Here is a 22,136-nt window from a genome sequence, read left to right on the forward strand (position 1 = left end):
TCCCACCTCTGGCCACGTCCTGCTACACTAGATTGACAGGGACAGGCAGCGTTCACGTCCTCCTGCCTGGCCCTGAGTTCGGATGAAATCTTCAGCCGCATACATCACAGTACACCCTCTCCTTCATTGATGCCAGCATCGCTCTTCTTCCGGGTGTACTGTGATGTAGGCAGTGCAGGCGCAGTAAGGAGGTCCACAGCCGGCGAGCATCCCTTCTTCACTACGCCTGCACCGCTTACTAAATGGCTGAAGATTTCACCCGAACTCAGGGCCAGGCAGGAGGACGTGAACGCTGCCTGGCCCTGTCAATCAAGTGTAGCAGAACGTGACCAGAGGTGGGAGTGCGAAGCCCCTAGGAGCAGGAGCAACGCCATTTGCATATTATAAAAGTTATTTTTTCTAAATAACGGAGGCACATAGTGAGATGGCACTAATATAGTTATGTTCAGCTGACATTAGCACATCACTAATGTCAGCCAGGTTAATACCCATTTTTCTGCTGACAGAAACCCTTTAAAAAATAAAAAATACGACAGTGCAGAGTATTGTAAACAGGCTGATGCTACCACCAGCTACCATTCATTTACCCATAGCCATATATGTGACTGTCACTTTAACTTTACCAATGCTGTCTTGGGGTCAAAGAGTTTAAAAGTGGTTGGATACAGACCTAGTTGACCCCATAGTGTCATACATAACCTTTTCAGGGCAATCAAGGCATTTTGGTTCAGGTTGAATTTATTCAGACCAAATTCAATCTGACAGCCGATTTGACTAAATCAGACCCAAAACAAATTTTGTGAAATTAGCTGATCTCTAAAACTGATTTTGTAATTGAATTATAATATTCCTATATATCAGTCTTTCCTTTATTTCCTCACTTTAGTATCCACTAAAGAAAAGCATCAAAATTGGCCAGTTTGCAGATTAGGATGCCGGCGAGTGGATCTGCTCCACAACGTGAACTCTTGGGAAAGAAAACAGTGTAATATGACACATACAACATGTGTTCCTTTGGGGAGAGAGGTGATCTGTTGGGATAAATAAACTTGTCTTCTAGGAGTTAAAACAAAAATAGCATAGTCTTTTTTCTTTTATACAGTACATTACTGAGAAGACTCCGGACAGACCGCCAAATAGTTAAGAAAGTTTACAAAGGAGGGACCAAAGAGAGCCCTGCCGTACAACCATTCACTGTTACTGGACTGTAGAAAAGAGGCTATGAGCTATGTAAAAAATGCTTGTGAAACACTTAGGATACAAGTTTTATCAGTAATTATTAACCCTTTCCTTTAGTCATGGGAACTAAGAGCAAATACACCGTCCACTCTATCGCTATCACTCCGCAGCTTTACCCTTAATGGTTCAGCAGTTAAAGTGTTAAGTGCCTCTTCTAATTCTAACTGTTCTAATATTATTCAACTTTATTTTCCTTCTTGCCCTAACCTCTCCCCCTCCCTGTAAAGCTGTCCCTTCCCCTCCAGTTTTATCCCTCATTCACAGAGCAGGATCACAATGGTACCAGACAAGCCTTGAAAAGGAGATACCACGCATTAAAATGCCCTGAAAACGCTTTTATTTTCATCCTTTTCTCTCTCTTTTCTGCAGAGTTAGGGCCTTTTCCTCTCCCCCTTTCACTCTCCCACTACGTTTTATATTTCTTTTACGCTTTCTTTTTCCAGGCTTGCGGCAGGGGTGGGGTGGGGGAGGGAGGGAGGGCAGCCAGTGAATCATTGAGGTCTTGCAATGCCACACACAGACTTGCTCCCTTCCCCCACTTCACAGATTTTTCCAATTTGCCTTTACATGCAGCTGCAGCTCGCTGTGTGCTTGGAGATTAATTGGAGACAAATGTAATCAGATGGAAGCCGCTTTCCCAAAAATGAATACGCGTGTTTTCAAAAACAAAGCAACAATTTTCACAACTTCGGCTAGCCCATTTGTAGATTGCCAGACGGGTTATAAAAACGTACAGCTGCTCTCACATGGGCAGTGGAGAACTTGTGAACTGTTTTAGCTATCGCCATGTTTCTGTTCATTTCAGGTAGAAACACAGGCCTTTCAAAAAAATTTAGCACTCAGAGTGTAAGTATCTGCAAATAACATGCAATAAAGTATAGTAATAGAGCAAGCTTATCATCGATGCTTATACGATTACAAACCCAACATATTCAACATTTCTGTACAAAAGATTGTATTCTTTCACATAAAGCTCGCAATCGGGTTCATAGTTTCAAAGGTTCCTTTGGGGCTCTGTCAGGGTTTCTGTGTTGAAAGCAAGAATATCATTGCCACTATTCTTGCCATACACAACACCAGAACCCTGGCGAACCCCTTTATCAGTCAGTAGGATCCATCAGAATTTTTAGGTATCCATTTATTTATTTTACTCATATAGCGCTGGCATGTTCTGCAGAGCTTTACAGTCAGTACCATCACTTGCTGTCCCCAATGAAGCTCACAACCCACAAGTTCCCTATCACTACTGTATGTCTATGGAGTGTGATAGTAAACTGAAGAACCAGGAGGAAACACACACAAGCATAAAAATTCCATGCAGTTGTCGTCCCAGGTTTGGATTTGAACCTAGAATCCCAGCACTGCAAGGCGCCAGTGTTAACTACAGAGCCACCGAAATGGATTAGTCAAATAATCTGTTATCAGCCTCTGATTGGTGGGAGTTTGACACCAAGGACCCTGCCGATCAGCTGTTTGAGAAAGCCCCAGCACTCCTGTGAGCACAGTGGCCTTCTCCCTCCTTACCCTAGGCCAGTGATGTAAAACAGATCAGTTACATGGCCTAGGCGCAGCTCACTTGAGGTCCAGAGGATAGGTCATCAGTTACAAAGAGTTGGATAATGACTTAAACTTAAAGCCATAATGCGTGTTAGGTAAGATATAAAATAAAATTGTATTATGCAGGGTAAACTTTTTGTTGAGCTTGTTTGGTGGCCGTATTTGTTTGTGATGTTGGGACAGATATTGGAAAATGTGTCTTACTGTAGTATATATGGTTAATACTACATGTTAGGTATGTCAGAAAATTTTGTCTCCATTGGAAGCCTCCATTTTACTGTATCCTGATGATATATGCTGGGTGCAATGGAGCATGCAAGATCAGTTCAAAGGGATCTATGGTCAGATTCCGTCCAAGCTCTCCAAATTTGTTGTTTAGCCTGTAACCTGACCCAGATTTACTCATTCTCAATCCTCAGGAACACAATCTGGACATGTATAGATTACATACACTGATCAGCTCTAACAGCAAAACTACCTGAACAATACTGTATAAGTCACTCTTGTACAAGCAGAACAGCTTTGAAGAACTATCAAGATGTTGACTCCACAAGACCTAGTCTTAACTGTAGTTCTTCTTAGACCAGACAGGCTAGTTTTTACTCCACAAGTGTATCATTAAGCATTCATAACCTCGTAAATGGTCTTTCTGTAGATCATTTTTGGTAGATTCTTACCACTGCATATCAGGAACACTACAAGAAATACTGTTGAAGAGACATTGGGCTTTTATTTTGCCCATCTTTGATAGCCCCTGTGCTGCTGCAAGAAGCTCCTAATCTATGATGAGGCACAGGCCGGCAGCCCGTGTCAGGACTGAAAACTACATCAGCCTCTACATCAGCCTCTCACTTGAGTGGTTTTCACTGCTCTTTAATGCCTGTTTCCATAAATGTTAGTAAATTTGCTGGGTCTGATGTCCCGATTCTGGCCTGGCCCCCTCCAAGCCCCACCCCTACTCCACCGGAGGTTATATTACAGAGATTGAGGCATACTAGAATATTAACAAATTTCAGCTTGGCATTATGAAGCATTTTATTTAAACAGCACCTGTCTGTAGGATCAACCCTCTGAAACCAGGGATCTTGCTTGGCTGATCCTGCTAATTAAAATCAAACCTCTCGTTCGAAGATCTGTTGTGTCGTTCTACTAATGGTTGACTGTATATCACTGAGTCCTGTATTATAGACAATTTTTCCCCTAGATGTATTGGTGGTACCATAAAACAGCCCATTGTGTACCTGTGCCAAAATACCTCAGTGATCCTGTGCCCTTATAGTCCATTAACTGAGCATAGTATCTTGCTTTATTCATTCCAGTGGTCCCTCCATATATATATATTTTTTTTTGAGTTTTCAAAAGCTTTATTGAATAATTGAAGTTTGTTACATCTGTATCAAGTCATTGAAATAGGAGGAGTGAGCTCCCAATATACATAAATTGTCTGGGTAACAATTAGTAGGTAATAAACAAACAAAACAACACTGAGGATGTATGTTAACAGAGCTAAATTTTGAATAATTCTTGAATAATTCTTGAATAATTCTAATCCATGTTCCGAGGGAGAAAGGGCCTTGAGTACAGGTAGTCCTCAAAGGCAAGTAGGTTAAGATGTGTAAGTCAATGGAAACCTCTAAAAGATCTCCAGTTTTCCCAAAGAGCTAAAAATTTGTGGTGGGATCTATTTTCCCAAGCTGCTAGCTCCTCGAATCTCTAAATAGAGTCAACTTTGTTGAACCAATGGTCTAAGGAAGGGGTATCTTTTGTCAGCCAATGTGTAGGGATCAGAATACGGGCGGATATGAGTAGGATCTTGAGGAGGGGGGGGGGATTTCGTCTTGTGGTCAGGAAGAAGACCTAACAAAGCCAATATAGGTGATGGGGTGACATTAGAGTTGCAGATCTCATTGCATTTTTTTTTAAAAATTACCCACCAATCATAGATCAGGGGGCAGGTCCACCATATGTGAAACATGGTTCCGCGTCCCTTTCCATATCTCCAGCAGATGTCAGAACCACCGTCACCGTAGCGACAGGTAATGTCAGGAGTTTTGTACCATCTAGTTAAAACTTTGTAACCGTTCTCTTGGATTTTGGTACACCGTGAGGAAATATGTGGGTCCCTCCATATTTTAACACCTGCCTAAATAATATTTTGGCAGCCAAGGCAATCCATAACCACCAGCACTTACCTCTCCATCCAGTCATGTTGGTCCTGCTATTGCTGGATACATATGTATATCAGTTCCAGCTATTTGTAAAGCCTGGATTCATGGGCCTTTTTCGTCCTTATGAATTGTGTGTTCTGTGCAATTGCCATTTGTTAGTCTAACAATGACCCCTAATGATTAGTAATTAGTCTGTAAAGCTTGAAGTCAATAGCTATTGTGAAAGAAAAACCTGGGCGTTAAATATGTTCCTCTGAATACGAGAGACGTTTTGCATGAATGCTCTTTATCACACTAAACCTTTCAGGACATGTTAGTTCTACGAAAGGAATGCCAGCCTTTAGATGTGCAGAATATAGATTGATTTTCTTAATAAGAAAAATTGTTTTATCCAGTCCTCACGCCATGAGGAAAGTTGTCAGCTGAAATGCTGCACTATGTTGTCCAGTAAAATGATGAACAGCAATGACGGAAAACAGATGGACCCCATTATAGTCAAAGGGGTCCATAGGACGTATTGGTGTCTATAATATGACAAATCTATCTTTAAGGGTCCTTTCACACTAGCGTTTTAGTTTTCCGATATTGAGATCCATCATAGGGGCTCAATACCCGAAAAAAAAACGCTTCAGTTTTGTCCCCATTCATTGTCAATGGGGACAAAACTGAACTGAACAGAATGCTCCAAAATGCATTCCGTTCCATTTAGTTGCGTTCCCATACCGGAGAGAAAACCGCAACATGTTGTATTTTGCTTTCCGTCCTGGGATGCCAAGCAAGACGGATCCGGCATGACCCCCAATGCAACTCAATGGGGACGGATCCATTTTCTCTGCCACAATCTGCCACAATAGAAAACGGATCCGTCCCCCATTGACTTTCAGTGGTGTTTATGACGGATCCATCTTGGCAATATTAAAGATAATACAACCGGATCCGTTCATAAAGGATGCAGATAGTTGTATTATCAGTAACGGATGAGTTTTTGCTAAACCCTGCCGGATCCAGCAAAAACACTAGTGTGAAAGTAGCCTAACTTGTCTTCCATCTTTCTGTTCTTATGATGGAATACCTGACGCAGATGTGAACAAAGCCTAATAGTCATTTCTTTTTCCAGCACTTAGGGAGTGATTTTTTCAGTACAATTCTCTTAATCCAGCATTATTAGACCATTATGGGTGCTGAATTATCTAATAGTCTGGATTACTGGTCTACTGAAGAAACAGGACACAAATCCCAAGAAAGACAGCTCAAAATATAATACTAATGCAGAATATGCTGCTGTCACTTTAAATTGGAGAAGTCTACAAATTGGTCTTCTCTTGCTTCTGGAATTTGAGATTATCATGCAGTTTTGTATTGGAGACAATGTTATTAGAACTTCTCAATAATAGAATACATTATTAAAGGAATTTCACTGTATATGCATGACATTACAAGTTCCAAACAGATGATATATTATCTATCTGTGTCTCTGTCTGTTTGTCTGTTTGTCTCTGTCTGCATATTACAAATAATAGGTGCACTGCAGAGAGTTCATAGGAAATTTTGCCCTAATAAAAAAGTGCAGATATGGAAATCTAACAGGGTTCCTCCCCATATTGTGGAGGAGATCACTGCATGTAAATACAGCTGTTTCCTCCACTGATGAGCAGGCGCTTGCAGAGAAGAAATGATTCCCTCCTAACAATGGTCCACTCCATTGAGCAGTCTGAAGGGGCCTTTAGTGTTCAGTATTTTTTCTGAAGTCTGTAAGATCCTATCACATACTACTCTGATGAGCCTTAAATTAAGAGGGTTGTCCGATATTTAAAAGAAACATAGCCTCATGATGATGATGTAATAAATAAAGGTATAATACATACTCTTCCGGTAAAATCTTCTGCTGCTGCAATGTCAATGCGCCAGTTTGCCCAGCCTGTTATTGTTCACTTTGCTGCCACAATGATGTAACATAGTAACATAGTAACATAGTATATAAGGCCGAAAAAAGACATTTGTCCATCCAGTTCGGCCTGTTATCCTGCAAGTTGATCCAGAGGAAGGCAAAAAAAACCTGTGAGGTAGAAGCCAATTTTCCTCACTTTCAATAAAATTAAAAAATTGTGCTGCACATCCACATGACAATTACAGCCAATCACTGCCCTCATTGGTGGCATTTGCATGTATGACATGAGACCACTGAGGTCAGTGATTGGCTGCAGCAATCAGTTGGATGGGCAGTATGTCATAACTGCAGCAAACACAGACTTAAGAGGACAACTAGGGGATTGGCACTAGAGTGGCGGAGGATTAACCAGGTGAGTAATGCCAGGAAAGATGAGATGGTGCGCTCCCAAGTGGTTGTGACTAGTGTTAGGCGAGCGCGCTCGGCCGAACACTTTTTTACTCGACAATAAACGTGCGTGGAGGTACTGGCACTCACTGTAATGCCGTAGCCATGTTGGTTACTGGCATTACAGTGATTGACTGGCCGGAACGTGACATCAGGTGCTATATAGCACCCGATGACACGTGCTTTGGCTCAGTCTTAGTCAGGGAGAGCTGCAGCAGAAGGGACAGATAGTGTAGGGACAGGAATTGTTTTTTTTTTTTTAGGCAGGGTGAAAGGTGTTAGAGACCTAAAAGTCCTATTAAGGACTATTGTTTTATCTGGCTGCCATAAATATTATTGGCGCAACCTGCGCAAAATTGCGTACAATCGTTTGGCCGCTGCTGACAGTGACACAACCTCTGCTACATCTGTTGTGTTACATTTGCACTGTGAAATTCAGCGCAATTGATTGGTGACAGCGACATTACCTGCGCTACATCTCCAGTATAACGTTAGCGCATCCGAAATATCCGTGAAATTCAGTGTAATTTTTTCGCCGCTGGTGACAGCGACATTACCTGTGCTACATCTCCTGTTCAGCGTTTGCCCATCCTAATTATCAGTGACATTCTGTCTAATTTTTTCACCGGCGGTGACAGTGTCTTTACCTACGCTACATCTCCTGTATAACGTTTGCACATCCTAAATATCAGTGACATTCAGTTTAATATTTTTGCAACCTGTGCCGTACCAAAATGAGCAGGGGCGTGAACACTAGCAACCTTACCACCACCAGCATAATCCGCCATATGGCATCAAAGCACCCTGGGTTGGTGGGCTAAACGGCTGGGTCCACAATCAGTGTCTGCGGGTCACACCACTGCCTCCTTTTCCCCTGTGTTACGTGCTGGCCAATCCCCTGTCCAAGACGCAGGCCCGGATGCCTCCCGCCCTGCACCTGGACCTTCGCAAGCACCATCAGCTAGCACATCCACTTCTGTGTCCCAGCGCAACGTACAGATGTCCATACCCCAGGCCTTTGAACGAAAGCGCAAATACCCAGCCACCCACCCACAGGCCATAGCACTATAGCCCTAAATGTGCACCTTTCCAAATTGCTGGCCCTGGAAATGTTGCCATTAAGGCTTGTGGACACTGAGGCTTTCCGCAGCATGATGGTGGCGGCCGTCCCTCGTTACTCAGTCCCCAGCCGCCACTATTTTTCTCGGTGTGCCGTCCCTGCCTTACACTAGCATCTATCCGTAACATCACCCTTGTCCTGAACAACGCAGTTATTGGGAAGGTCCACTTAACAACTGACACATGGACAAGTGCTTTTGGCCAGGGACGCTACATTTCCCTGACGGCACACTGGGTGAATGTTGTGGAGGACGGGAGCGAGTCGTACCCTGGGATGGCACAGGTGCTACCGACGCCAAGGATTGCAGGCCCTACTTCCATCAGGATTTCCGCCACCACCTACATTAGTGGCTGCAACCCCCCCCCCCCTTCTCCTCCTCCACCTCCTCCTCCACTTCCACCTCTGAAATCTCATCTTCCAGCGCCAGTCAGCCATCAGTCAGTAGCTGGAAGCAGTGTAGCACTGCAGTGGGGAAGCGGCAACAGGCCGTGCTGAAACTAATTTGCTTAGGTGACAAACAGCACACCGCTGCAGAGCTGTGGCAGGGTATAAGGGACCAGAATGAGCTGTGGCTCTCGCCACACAACCTACAACCAGGCATGGTTGTGTCTGATAATGGCCGTAACTTGGTGGCGGCTTTGGAGCTCGGCAAGCTCACACACATACGATGCCTCGCCTACGTGTTCAACTTAGTGGTTCAGCAGTTTCTCAAAACCTACCCCAATTTGCCTGAGCTACTGGTGAAGGTGCACTGCGGGTGTGCCCATTTCCAAAAGTCATCTACAGCTGCCACCTACAGCAGCGCTTGGAATTGCCAGCTCACCGACTGTTGTGCGATGTGAGCACACGCTGGAACTCCATGTTCCACATGTTGGCCAGGCGTTGTGAGCAGCAGAGGGCAGTAGTGGAATAACAGCTGCAACATGGTCGTCGCCTTTCCAGTCAGCTTCCGCTCTTCACAAGCGACTAGTGGGCATGGATGTCTAACCTCTGTGAGGTTTTACGCAACTTTGAGGAATCAACACAGATGGTGAGCGGCGATGCCGCTATTATCAGCTGTGGGGATTCGCTCTGGTAGACAGGATTAGCGGACGCAGTATAGAGGCAACAACAAGTTCTTTGGATGATCAAACAGTTATTCACACATTAGACAAGTGACAAAACAAAAGCAGTCATAATCAAACAAATAGTCACCTTGCTGTGTTGGTGGTAATTCACACCATGTGGCAATTCTGCCTCAAAGAGTCCTTGACGTCAAACAGGTAGCAAGCGTTCATACAGACACAAGGCTCCCAGATCCCAACACAGAGACCTGGCTTCTGAGCCCAGCTGCCTATTTAAGGAGAGACAGATGCTGCCAAAACCCAGACTGGCACTTAAAATCCGGTCCAGTATTTTCTCCCCAATAAATTTTCTCCCCAATAAACTCCCTTTAGAAGTCGGGCATCACTAAAACTAGGGACCCACACAGGGCCGACTTCAAAGCGGAGAAAGCCTCTTCCACCCGATCATCCCAGTGAACCATCATTCACTTGTGTCCCTTCAAGAGTCCTGTCCTGCACTAGGCCTGCAACCTATAAGAAGACTTGGGAAGGGAGACACCTCTCCCCTGACCTGTCGCAGAATCCATTTGTATCGCCGTCCTAAGAACAGAGATACAGATGAATAGAAATGAGCGCTTCCACTATAAAAGCGCTCATCTCCCCCTACCGCCGGTAAGAAGGGGCCCTCTCATGCTGTGGGCCCCTGTGCAACCGAACCAGCGGCACATGCGGTATGTCCACCCCTGGCACACAGTCTTCTGGCATATAGCGACTGACGGTAGCCATAGTTAGTGTCCATGGGCTCAACCCGATGGGGACAGTCAGCCCTTACATGGCCAGGCTCCTGACATCGCCAGCAGGCTATCAAAGCCAGGTCTGCCGTGGGTACATCCCGGGCGGTTTTTATCGGCTCAAATCTCCGGGCCTGGGGTGGAGATTTCCAGGGTTTGCCTTCCGACAGAACCCTCCTTTAGATTCCAGGTAGCTTCATAGCGTTCCACCAGGTCCACCATCTCAAGGGCATTGAAAGGAGACACCTGACCGATCCAGTGCTGGAGAGAGTATGGCAAAGCCCTCTAGAACATATCGGCTAACAGACGATCCAGCATAGCAGTGGGACTCAGCACGTCAGGCTGTAGCCATTTTTGCAAGAGGTGAAGTAAGTTATAATACTGGGGTCTTGTAGGCTCAGCCGGGTTGAGCCCCCACTGATGCACCCGCTGGGCCCGGACCAACACATTCACCCCCAGTCTTGGCAAAATCTTACCTTTTACTTTCTGGTAGTCAGCCGCTTGATCGTCTGGTAAGTCAAAATACACCCGCTGGGAATCGGATGGCAGGAACGGAGCGACGACCTCAGCCCACTGGTCACGGAGTAGATTTTCCCTGATGGCCACTTTCTCGTACATCGGCAGGTAGGTTTTGATGTCGTCTGCAGGGTTCATCTTAGGAATCACGGCACAAACTGCTTTCCGGACATCGTGGACGCTCGAGGTTGCTCCTGCAGTCTGCAAAGTCATCACGTGTTGTAGCAGCAACTGGTTAGTCTCCTGCTGCTGCTTATTAGCCTTGCGTTGCTGCAGGTTTGTCTCTCGCTGCTGCAGATTAGCCTCCATGAGAGCCTTCACAACAGCCTCCATTTTATCGTGGGGCACAGGTTGTAATACAGCTGGTTTAATGTACGACATACAACCATGCCTGAAAAATTCAGAAAACAAATAAATCGGTGTTCACGTCAGCCTCACAGCTCATGCACGCAATCTCCACCAATTGTGGGGTTTCGCTCTGGTAGACAGGATTAGCGGACGCAGTATAGAGGCAACAAGTTCTTTGGATCAAACAGTTCAGTGTTTTATTCACACTTTAGGCAAGTGACAAAACAAGCAGTCATAATTAAACAAAAAGTCACCTTGCGCTGTTGGTGGTAATTCACACTATGCGTCAATTCTGCCTCAAAAAGTCCTTGACCATAGCAGCACCAACCTGTTTTCATGCCAAACAGCTAGCAAGCCTTTATCCCGACACAAGGCTCCCAGATCCCAACACAGAGACCTGGCTTCTAAGCCCAGCTGCCTATTTAAGGACAGCCAGATGCTGCCAAAACCCAGACCGTCACTTAAAATCCAGTCCAGTATTTGACCTCACCTGGCTGTAAATCAGCCCAGTAGCACATGCTGGGAGGAAAAAAACAGTTTTCCCAGACAAAACCTCTCTCTGTGTCACACAGCGTAACCATCCCACTTCTGTGTCTACTGAAACGCTTGCTACTCACAATAAAGGCGGACTCTTTGCATGTGGAAGAGGTGGAAATGGGGGAAGACAGTACACAGGATGATAGCCAGACCACCCTCTGTTTGTCTTCTCAGCACGAGTTGGATGATGATGATGAAGAGGAGGAGGAGCAGGAGCAGGAGACGGTTGCCTCCTCTACAGAGGGCAGTATCCATAGAAGGTTTATTCCATCTGTTCAGCGTGGATGGACCGAAGAGGAGGAAGAGGATAAGGAGATTGAGAGTCATCCTCCTGATGAGACATGGCTGACTTTATGATATGCTACCTTTCCCGTGACCCTCGCGTTATACGCATTTTGACCAACACCGATTACTGGTTGTTCACCCTTCTCGACCCCCGCTACAAAGAGAACTTCTCATCTCTCATTCCTGTGGTGGAGAGGACTAGCAAAATGGTGCATTACCAGAAGGTCCTTGTGGAAAAATTGCTCCAAAAATTAACAGCTGACAACGCTGGTGGCAGAGTACGTAGTTCCTTGGGCAACCAAGGAGGGGAGACGAGGGGAACACACAGCAGTTCCAACAGAGGAAGGGCAACACTTTCCAAGGCCTGGGACAGTTTCATGACACCCCGCCAGCACCCTCACCCTAATGCGCAGCCTACTGTCACAAGGAGGGAAAAGTTTTGGAAGATGGTGAAGGAGTACGTAGCAGACCGTGTCAGCGTCCTGTGATCCCTCTGTTCCTTACAACTATTGGGTGTCCAAGCTGGACACGTGGCACGAACTGGCACTCTACGCCTTGGAGATGCTGGCCTGCCCTGCCCCCAGCGTTCTGTCAGAGCGGGTATTTAATGCTGCTGGGGGCATAATAACTGATAAGCGCATCCGCCTGTCAACTGAAAATGCTGACAGGTTGACTCATCAAAATGAACAAGGCCTGGATTGATTATGACTTCTCCCCTCCAAAAGAGGAAAGCGGCTGAACATAAAGGCTCTTTAAATGTGGCTTTTATGGTGTATTGAATACACTATATTCCCATGCACCCCTTCCACCACAAAAAAAAGTGTAAATGGTTCAATCTTCCTTTTCTCGTCCTCCAACATATCAACATGCTTATTCGGCTGCCCTTGCTCCTAATGTTTTAGAGGGTCAGCTCAGCAGCAGACCCTCATCCCTATTGTTTTAGAGTGTCACCAGCAGGCCCTCGCCCATAATGTTTCAAATGGTCAGGTCAGCAGCAGGCCCTCACCCCAAATGTTTTAGAGGGTCAGCTCAGCAGCACACCCTCACCCCTAATGTTTTAGATGGTCAGCTCAGCAGCAGACCCTCACCCCTAATGTTTTAGATGGTCAGCTCAGCAGCAGACTCTTACCCCTAATGTTTTAGATGGTCAGATCAGCAGCAAACCCTCACCCCTAATTTTTTAGATGGTCAGCTCAGCAGCAGACCCTCACCCCTAATTTTTTAGATTGTCAGATCAGCAGCAGGCACTCGTCCCTAATGTTTTAGATGGTCAGCTCAGCAGCAGACCCTCACCCCTAATGTTTTAGAAGGTTGACGTGGCGGTGTAGGTGGAAGCGGAGGTGAAGGAGGAATAGGTAGCCAACACTGATTTGTGTTATTTTTTATTTTTAAATTGGGGTATCCCCCAAAATATTGGGACATATAACAAAATAAAACTAAGAATAAGTGCACTTGAGTACAAGAATGGATGGTTGAGGCTGGTATAAATGTCTATTCTGCAAGTCCTGTGGGATCCATGCCTGGTTCATTTTAATAAACGTAAGCTTGTCCACATTGGCTGTGGCCTGTGATAATGCTCTCTGCCGTGCTAAACACACGTTCACACTATACACTGGCTGCAGGGCAGGTCAGCACCTCCAAGGCTGACAAAGCTTTTCCACATTTTGGCCATGCTAACCCTGCCTTCTCAGGTGCTGGCGGTGCCCCAGCTGTGTTGGCGACCTCTTCCTCCTCCTCTGCCTTCGACTTGTGCTTCCACTGTGCCCCCGCTGTCAGGTGGGAATGCTATCATCAGCGTGCGCTTGTAGTCGCGCATCTTCCGATCAGTAACAGATGTTTTCACTAAATTTAGTTACCTGTCAGCACTGCAGAGCAGGGGTTCATTCACGGCAAAATGGGGTTCATGTCACCCAGCAATAGAACAGACGATTTTGAGAGATTTAGGCCCCTGTCAGCAATGCAGAGCAGGGGTTTATTCACGGCAAAAGGGGGTACATGTCACCCAGCAATAGAACAGAGGATTTTGAGAGATTTAGGCCCCTGTCACCCAGGCACAGCAGGATTTCATTCACGGCAAAAGGGGGTTCATGTCACCCAGCAATACAACAGAGGATTTTGAGAGATTTAGGCCCCTGTCAGCAATGCAGAGCAGGGGTTCATTCACGGAAAAAGGGGGTACATGTCACCCAGCAATAGAACAGATGATTTTGAGAGATTTAGGCCTCTGTCACCCAGGCACAGCAGGGGTTCATTCACGGCAAAAGGGGGTTCATGTCACCCAGCAATACAACAGAGGATTTTGAGAGATTTAGGCCCCTGTCAGCAATGCAGAGCAGGGGTTCATTCACGGCAAAAGGGGGTACATGTCACCCAGCAATAGAACAGAGGATTTTGAGAGATTTAGGCCCCTGTCATCCAGGCACAGCAGGGGTTCATTCACGGCAAAAGGGGGTTCATGTCACCCAGCAATAAAACAGAGGATTTTGAGAGATTTAGGCCCCTGTCACCCAGGCACAGCAGGGGTTCATTCACGGCAAAAGGGGGTTCATGTCACCCAGCAATAGAACAGAGGATTTTGAGAGATTTAGGCCCCTGTCACCCAGGCACAGCAGGGGTTCATTCACGGCAAAAGGGGGTTCATGTCACCCAGCAATACAACAGAGGATTTTGAGAGATTTAGGCCCCTGTCACCCAGGCACAGCAGGGTTTGTATACGCCAAAAATGGTAAAATGTCACCCGACAATTAAAAATAAGATTTTTTTCAATTTAGGGCACTAAAATTGCCACTTTTTTAAATTAAAATGGCTCTAAACTAGTCCTTGAAAAGGCTAGAGGGATGAAAAAGGCAGTAAAATGTGCTTAAGAGCATGGCAACTGCTCTGCAAACAAATGTGGATAGGGAAATAACTTAAAATTAAATAAAATAACTAAAAATTACTAATTATTTAGGCTACTTTCACACCTGCGTTCAGGTGTCCGCTCGTGAGCTCCGTTTGAAGGAGCTCACGAACGGTCCTGAACGCAGCCGTCCAGCCCTGATGCATTCTCAATGGAGGCGGATCCACTGAGAATGCATCCGCCTGCCAGCGCTCAGCCTCCGCTCCGCTCAGTGAGCGGACACCTGAACGCTGCTTGCAGCGTTCGGGTGTCCGCCTGGCCGTGCGGAGGCGAGCGGATCCGTCCAGACTTACAATGTAAGTCAATGGGGACGGATCCGTTTGAAGATGACACTATATGGCTCAATTTTCAAACGGATCCGTCCCCCATTGACTTTCAATGTAAAGTCAAAACGGATCCGTTTGCATTATCATGCATTGTAATGCAAACGGATCCGTTCTGAACGGATCTAAGCGTTTGCATTATAGGTGCGGATCCGTCTGTGCAGATACCAGACGGATCCGCACCTAACGCAGGTGTGAAAGTAGCCTAACCTGCAACTCAGAGAAGGAGGTGGATATGGAGTCGGAGGTTGAGGAGGCGGTGAATGTGGTGTTGTAGGTGGAGGCAGCAATGGAGGAGGAACAGGTAGCCAACAATGTTATTTTTTATTTTTTATTGGGTAGGTAGCCCCCAAAATATTGGGACAAAAAAAATAAAAATAAAACAAAGAATCATTGCACTTGACTTGAGTACAAGAATGTATGTTTGATGGTGGTATAAATGTCTATTCTGCACAAGGTACACACAAGTCTTGTGGGATCCAAGCCTGGTTCATTTTAATGAACGTGAGCTTGTCCACGTTGGCTGTGGACAGGCGGCTGCGTCTGTCTGTAATGACGCCTCCTGCCATGCTAAATACACGTTCAGAGAGTACACTGGCTGCAGGGCAGGCCAGCACCTCCAAGGCATACAGGGCAAGCTCTGGCCATGTGGACAATTTGGAGACCCAGAAGTTGAATGGGGCAGAACCATCAGTCAGTACATGTAGTCATGTGCACAGGTACTGTTCCACCATGTTGTTCAAATGCTGCCTCCTGCTAACACACTCCATATCAGCAGTTGGGGCCGGTTGTTGCGGCGAGGTGACAAAGCTTTTCCACGTGTCAGCCATGCTAACCCTGCCTTCTGAGGTGCTGGCGCTGACACAGCTGCGTTGGCGACCTCTTCCTCCTCCCCTGCCTTCGCCTTGTGCTTCCACTTGTCCCCCGGCGTCAGTCGGGAATGATCTCAGGAGTGCGTCTACCAGCGTGCGCCTGTAGTCGTGCATCTTCCGATCACGCTCCAGTGAGGGAATTAAGGACGCCACATTGTCTTTGTAACGGGGAACCAGCAGGGTGGCCACCCAGTAGTCAGCACACGTTAAAATGTGGGCAACTCTGCAGTCGTTGCGCAGGCACTGCAGCATGTAGTCGCTCATGTGTGCCAGGCTGCCCAGAGGTAAGGACAAGCTGTCCTCTGTGGGAGGCGTATCGTCTGCGTCCTCCGTATCCCCCCAGCCATGCACCAGTGATGTGCCCGAGCTGCGTTGGATGCCACCCCACTGTGAACATGCTTCATCCCCATCCTCCCCCTCCTCCTCGTCCTCCAGTAGTGGGCCCTGGCTGGCCAAATTTGTACCTGGCCTCTGCTGTTGCAAAAATCCTCTTTCTGAGCCACTTCTAAAAGACTGGCCTGAAAGTGTTAGAGATGACCCCTCTTCCTCCTCCTTGTCCTGGGCCACATCCTCTTCCATCATCGCCCTAAGTGTTTTCTCAAGGAGACATAGAAGTGGTATTGTAACGCTGATAACGGCGTCATCGCCACTGGCCATGTTGGTGGAGTACTCGAAACAGTGCAACAGGGCACACAGGTCTCGCATGGAGGCCCAGTCATTAGTGGTGAAGTGGTGCTGTTCCGCAGTGCGACTCACCCGTGCGTGCTGCAGCTGAAACTCCACTATGGATTGCTGCTGCTCGCACAGTCTCTCCAGCATGTGCAAGGTGGAGTTCCACCTGGTGGGCACGTCGCATATGAGGCGGTGGGCGGGAAGGCCGAAGTTACGCTGCAGCGCTGACAGGCGAACAGCAGCAAGGTGAGAACGCCGAAAGCGCGCACAGACGGCCCGCACGTTATGCAGCAGCTCAGACATGTCAGGGTAGTTGTGAATGAATTTCTGCACCACCAAATTCAGCACATGCGCCAGGCAAGGGATGTGCGTCAAACCGGCTAGTCCCAGAGCTGCAACGAGATTTCGCCCATTATCGCACACCACCAGGCCAGGCTTGAGGCCCACTGGCAGCAACCACTCATCGGTCTGTTGTTCTATACCCCGCCACAACTCCTGCGCAGTGTGGGGCCTGTCCCCCAAACACATCAGTTTCAGAACGTCCTGCTGACGTTTACCCCTGGCTGTGCTGAAGTTGGTGGTGAAGGTCTGTCGCTGACCGGATGAGGAGGTGGAAGAAGAGGAGGAGGAAGCCGAGTAGGAAGAGGAGGCAACAGGAGGCAAAGAATGATGCCCTGTGATCCTTTGCGGCGGAAGGACGTGCGCCAAACAGCTCTCCGCCTGGGGCCCAGCCGCCACTACATTTACCCAGTGTGCAGTTAGGGAGATATAGCGTCGCTGGCCGTGCTTACTGGTCCACGTATCTGTGATTAGGTGGACCTTGCCACAGATGGCGTTGTGCAGTGCACACTTTTTTCGATTTTATCCGATACTTGGTTGAGTAGGGAGGGCACGGCTCTCCTGGAGAAGTAGTGGCGGCTGGGAATGTCTCCACCAGCCTGAATGACAGCATTTCAAAGGCCAGCAGTTTAGAAATGTTGGAATTCAGGGCCAGGGATCGAGGGTGGCTAGGTGGGAATTTACGCTTTCTCTCAAAGGTTTGTGAGATGGAGAGCTGAACGCTTCCGTGTGACATGGTGGAGATGCTTGGTGACGGAGGTGGTGTTGTTGGTGGCACATCCTCTGTTTGCTGGGCGGCAGGTGCCAACGTTCCTCCAGAGGCGGAGGAAAAGGCCGAGGCAGCAGCAGAAGAGGGAGCAGAAGGGGCCTGAGTCCTTTCTTGGTTTTGAAGGTGCTTACTCCACTGCAGCCCGTGTCTCGCATGTAGATGCCTGGTCATGCAGGTTGTGCTAAGGTTCAGAACGTTAATGCCTCGCTTCAGGCTCTGATGGCACAGCGTGCAAACCACTCGGGTCTTGTCGTCAGCACATTGTGTGAAGAAGTGCCATGCCAGGGAACTCCTTGAAGCTGCCTTTGGTGTGCTCGGTCCCTGGTGACGGTGGCCAGTAGCAGGCGAACTGTTTTTGCGACGGCTGCTCTGCTTTTGCACCCTGCTCCCGCTTTTGCTACGCTTGTAGACTCGGTCTCACCACTGCCTCTTCCTCCGAACTCTGAAAGTCAGTGGCACGACCTTCATTCCATGTAGGGTCTAGGACCTCATCGTCCCCTGCATCGTCTTCCACCCAGTCTTCCTCCCTGACCTCCTTTTCGGTCTGCACACTGCAGAAAGACGCAGCAGTTGGCACCTGTGTTTCGTCATCATCAGAGATGTGCTGAGGTGGTATTTCCATGTCCTCATCAGGAAACATGTGGTTGTGCGTCAGTGCATTCTATGTCTTCCACCCCTAGGGAAGGGCTAGGTGGATGCTCTTGGGAAACCCTGCCAGCAGAGTCTTCAAACAACTTAAGAGACTGCTGCATGACTTGAGGCTCAGACAGGTTCCCCGATATGCACGGGGGTGATGTGACAAACTGATGGGCATGGGTTTCAGGCGCCACCTGTGCGCTTTCTGCAAAAGACTGCTGGATTCACGTGCTGGATTCACTGTCGGCCACCCAATTGACTAGCGCCTGTACTTGCTCAGGCCTTACCATCCTTAGAACAGCATTAGGCCCGACCAAATATTGCTGTAGATTCTGGCGGCTACTGGGACCTGAGGTAGTAGGTTCAGTAGGACGTGTAGCTGTGGCAGAACGGCCACGTCCTCTCCCTGCACCAGAGGCTCCACCAACACCACCACCACAACCATGACCGCGTCCCTTATTAGATGTTTGCCTCATAGTTAGCGTTTAGAAAGCAAAGTAAAAAGTGGTTAAGTCTGTTAAAAAGAAAAATACCGCCAATTAAAACCCTGATGTAGGGTATTGCACTCCCTTTTTTATTTTTTAAAACTCTATATGACAGCGGTATTTGTGGCCTAAATGTGACACTCACTTATGCACGTCTTATCCCAGATGTGCAGTATATCAGAGGCTTTTTTCACCCCAGTAACCAAAAAGGCGTATTTCTGGCCTAAATGTGACAGTCACTTATGCACGTGTAATCAGAGATGTGCAGTATATCAGAGGGTTTTTTCACCCCAGTATGCCAAAGCAGGATTTCTGGCCTTAATGTGACAATCACTTAGGCACGTGTAATCACAGATGTGCAGTATATCAGAGGGTTTTTTAACCCTAACCAAAAAGCTGTATTTCTGTCCTAAATGTGACAGTGACTTATGCACGTGTAATCACAGATGTGCAGTATATCAGAGGGTTTTTTCACCCCAGTAAGAAAAAAGCTGTATTTCTGTCCTAAATGTGACAGTGACTTATGCACGTGTAATCACAGATGTGCAGTATATTACAGGCTTTTTTCACCCCAGTAACCAAAAAGCTGTATTTCTGTCTTAAATGTGACAGTGACTTTTGCACGTGTAATCACAGATGTGCAGTATATTAGAGGCTTTTTTCACCCTAACCAAAAAGCTGTATTTCTGTCCTAAATGTGTCACGGCCATGGCTATGACCGTGACTCCTGAACCGCATGCGGTTGTCAGCGGTTTTCTTTGGTGTTCAATCACAGGTGAGGGCTGTGGTATTTGCCTCACCTGTGGTTGCCGCTGGCAACAGTGTGTATGTGGCAGCGTAGCATGCTGAGCTGTGCCATTGCAGCTCGCTACGTTGTGCATGCGGTTTTGAGTTGTGTGTATGTGTGCACTTCCTTTTTATGTTATTGTGTGCACGTCTCCTTTAAGTGGTGTTTTCCCTTCCCTGGTGTTGGAAGGGTTAATCTCCTTCCTAGTGTGTGTGTGCACTGGGTGTGTCCGACTGTGGGGTGGCTTCTTGGCCTATAAAGCCTCACTGCTTTTGCAGGCCTGCAGGTTGCTTCAGCCATGCTTAGCTGAGAGCAGCCTCATGTCTTTATTAGCTGCCAGTAAGAGCCACCCCTGTGGTCATAACCATAATGTCGCTTTAAGTTATTTCTAGTTATGTGTGATGTCCGTGTGATGTTTTATATGTGATTTTGTGCAGCTATGGATCTGGGTCCCTGTGTGGGGATGCGTTTGTGATCTGCACCCTGCTAACACAGGGATCCAGTCAGCAAGGCTGTGGCAGGTAGGTGGAACTCTTTGTTCACCTGCCATATCCATAGAGCTGTTTATGTCTCCCCTTTTCCTGCAGCTTGGCCGTTGAGACTCCTGCTCCTCCGTGTCTAGGAGGAGTGGGCTTGTCTTACTCAGCTCCTAGGTGAGGGTCATCTTGAGGGCTAGCAGGGACTTTTAGGTTCCGGAGCATGGGCCCTCCTACCATCAAGGTTGGCTCATGTAGCTAGGAGCCAGGGTCAGGTTAGGGATGCGTTTAGGAGGTGACCTGCTCCCTAATCCTGTCTTCATGGCCAAGCAGCCGTAACATCACCGGGCTCCACACGGCTGAGGATTTCCCCCATCCTCAGCCGTGACAAAATGTGACAGTCACTTATGCTTGTCTAATCCCAGATGTGCAATATATAAGAGGGTTTTTTCACCCCAGTATGCCAAAGCTGTATTTCTGGACTTGCAGATAGCCTATGCTGGTGCACTATCATTGCATAAAATGGCTGCCGATCAGGTAATGATATTGATGAAATTAAGAAAAAAAAGTTTGTTTTCAGTAGTAGTTGGCTCAGGGCAGGCTTAAAAAAATTGTGCACTGCACCCACAAAACACTTTTTCTGTAGATCGTGGGGTACATAAACCAGTTCTTGATAAGATCGCTCCCTGATCTCTCCCTCACAGCAGCTGCAGCCTCTCCCTACACTAATCCGAGCAGAGTGACGGGCGGCGCTAAGTGACTCCAGCTTAAATAGAGGCTGGGTCACATGCTGCAGTTGGCCAATCACAGCCATGCCAATAGTAGGCATGGCTGTGATGGCCTTTTAGGGCAAGTAGTATGACGCTTGTTGATTGGCTGATTTGCAGCCTTTCAAAAAGCGCCATAAAAATCGCCGAACACCGAACCCAAACTTTTACGTAAATGTTCGGGTCCGTGTGCCGCTACAAACCTGAACTTTACAGTTCGGGTTCGCTCAACTCTACTCACTATGTTTCTCTTTGGGTCGAGCAGTAATTAGAAGGACACACCCTTTCTTCCCTTTGGGGCATACCATGGTTTTGGGGCTCCTGCTTGATGTTAGGTGGGGTGCCCTTGGTTTAGATGAGTTTTGAGATGCAAGACATGGTCCCTGAATGATGTGACAGCAATGCAGGTGTTGATTCATGCAATGAGGAGATGGAGAGGTTTTATACAAGTGCACTGTACTTTACTGGAGCAGTTCAATAGATGGTCCCCAGGCACTGTGCACATTAAGTGCAGTCTTTGCAGTTAATGAGCAGCTCCCAAAGTTGTGCAGGGGAGGCTGATCTCTCTTCCTCTTTTGAGTCTCTCTTTTTTCTTCTTAAAGGGGTTCTCCAGGAATTTAGAAAATGAAAATACTTAAATAATACTTTATTGTAAATATATTCCCATGTACCTTTCATTATTTATAATGGCTCATTTTGTTTAGGGAGCAATCATTAGGAGAAACAAAATTGCCGCTGTCCTATTAATACACACAATACCTGTACTAATCACACAGGAGGATATGTTACTTCTGAGGTAAAGAGCTGCTTCATCCTCCTCTCCTACTTGTCAGGGACTATGATCCTAAATACAGATTATAAGAACCTTAAAGGGACTCTGTCACCACTTTCTAACCCCCCCTTTTAAAAGTATTGTTATCTCCATGGCGCCCCTGTGATTACAAAGGTGTTGTTAGAAGATAAATTCGCCGTCTCCTTTTGATAAAAAGAGCTTTTATCTAACCTGTCAATCTTCTTGATAAGGTGCCCAGGGCGTTTCTGTTGGTCTCAAGCTGCCGCCCGCCGCCGCCGCCGTTGGTGCCCAGCTCCTCCCCTGATGCTTTCAGCGCCGCCTGAATGTAATGAAATACGCCTCCGGCTCTCGCTCAGTGCCCCCTCCTCCTTTTCAAAGA

General features: G+C 47.2%; 1 protein-coding gene across 5 annotated transcripts in view; it reads left to right on the forward strand.

Annotated features, from left to right (window-relative positions):
- Window positions 1-22,136, forward strand: part of GLI1 (GLI family zinc finger 1) — a 135,045-nt gene that overhangs the window by 73,340 nt on the left and 39,569 nt on the right. The window contains exon 3 of one of the 5 annotated variants that reach the window (XM_040425727.1): window positions 887-1,026. The exons of 3 other annotated variants lie outside the window; for them this stretch is intronic. The gene's annotated coding sequence lies outside the window, so the exon portion shown is untranslated. The remainder of the gene's footprint in view (window positions 1-886; window positions 1,027-22,136) is intronic. One more of the 5 variants, XM_040425728.1, reaches the window with a different exon arrangement.

The sequence above is a fragment of the Bufo bufo genome, chromosome 3 (assembly GCF_905171765.1).
Source record: "Bufo bufo chromosome 3, aBufBuf1.1, whole genome shotgun sequence".
In the NCBI taxonomy this organism is placed as follows: domain Eukaryota; kingdom Metazoa; phylum Chordata; class Amphibia; order Anura; family Bufonidae; genus Bufo; species Bufo bufo.